The sequence below is a fragment of the Macaca nemestrina genome, chromosome 4, assembly GCF_043159975.1.
Source record: "Macaca nemestrina isolate mMacNem1 chromosome 4, mMacNem.hap1, whole genome shotgun sequence".
NCBI lineage: Eukaryota > Metazoa > Chordata > Mammalia > Primates > Cercopithecidae > Macaca > Macaca nemestrina.
Genome location: NC_092128.1, coordinates 131,120,232 through 131,121,778, shown reverse-complemented (window position 1 = coordinate 131,121,778; position 1,547 = coordinate 131,120,232). Strand labels below are relative to the sequence as shown.

General features: G+C 47.0%; 1 non-coding gene across 1 annotated transcript; it reads right to left on the bottom strand.

Annotated features, from left to right (window-relative positions):
- Positions 1 to 1,440: 1,440 nt before the first annotated feature.
- LOC139363055 (U6 spliceosomal RNA) lies at positions 1,441 to 1,547 on the bottom strand. Its single transcript, XR_011622936.1, has one exon. It is a non-coding gene; the product is annotated as a U6 spliceosomal RNA (small nuclear RNA).

Sequence of the window (1,547 nt, the reverse complement as noted above, 5' to 3'; positions counted from 1 at the left end):
TGGTGGCTCATGCCTGTAATCCTAACCCTTTGGCAAGTTGAGGTGGGTGGATCACATGAGGTCTGGAGTTCGAGACCGGCCTGGCCAACATGATAAAACCCTGTCTCTACTAAAAATACAAAAAATTAGCCAGGCGTGGTGGTGGGCACCTGTAGTCCCAGCTACTTGGGAGGCTGAGGTAAAATAATCAATTGAACCCAGGAGGCAAAGGTTGCAGTGAGCCAAGATTGTGCCACTGCACTCCAGCCTGGGTGACAGACTGAGACACCATCTCAAAAAAAAAAAAAAAAAAAAAAAAAAAAAAAAAAAAAAACGGATTCAGCTGGGCCTAGTGGCTCATGCTTGTAATCTTAGCACTTTGGGAGGCTGTCCTAACTACCCAGGAGGCTGAGGTGGGAGGATTACCTGACCCCAGTAAGTCAAGGCCACGGTGAGCCGTGACTGTGCCACTGCACTCCAGTATGGGTGACTGAGTGAGATTCAGTCTCACAATAGAGTAAAATAAAAATAAAAAACCATGAATTCAATCTTGAAAATTGCTACAAGATTTTAAAAATTATGTTTCATATTGAGTGTTTTTTGGTAGTTTGTAGTTTTCAAGGAATTAGTCCATTTCATCCAACTTAGTGGATTTATACGGGTAGAGTTGCTTAGTATTCCCTTACTGTCCTTTTACTATTTTTTTTGTTTTGTTTTGTTTTTTGAGATGGAGTCTTGCTCTGTCACCCAGGCTAGAGTGCAATGGCACAATCTCAGCTCACTGCAACCTCTGCCTCCCTTGTTCAAGCGATTCTACTGCCTTGGCCTCTAGAGTACCTGGGATTACAGGTGCCCGCCACCACGCCTGGCTAATTTGTTTTTTGAGACAGAATCTTGCTCTGTCGCCCAGGCTGGAGTGCAGTGACCCGATCTCGGCTCACTGCAACCTCCACCTCCTGGGTTCAAGCGATTCTCCTGCCTCAGCCTTCTGAGTAGCTGGGACTACAGGCACCCACGACCATGCCCAGATAATTTTTTGTATTTTTAGTAGAGACAGGGTTTCACCGTGTTAGCCAGGATTTTCTTGATCTCCTGACCTTGTGATCCACCCCCCTTGGCCTCCCGAAGTGCTGGGAATACAGGCGTGAGCCACCATGCCTGGCCTAATTTTTGTATTTGTAGTAGAGACGGGGGTATCACCATGTTGCCCTGGTCTTGAACCCCTGACCTCAGGTGATCCACTTGCCTCCGCCTCCCAAAGTGCTGGGGTTACAGGCATGAGCCACTACACCTGGCCTTGTTTTGTTTTGTTTTATGGTTGTGAGATGGAGTTTTGTTCTTGTCACCCAAGGCTGAAGTGCCCTGGCATGATCTCAGCTCACTGCAACCTCCCCCTCCCAGGTTCAAGCGATTCTATTACCTCAGCCTCCTGAGTAGCTGGGATTACAGGCATGAGCCACCAAGAATATGGAACACAACACAAATTTGAGTGTCATCTTTGTGCAGGGGCCATGCTAATCTTCTCTGTATCTTTCCAATTTTAGCATATGTGCTACCGAAGTGAGCAC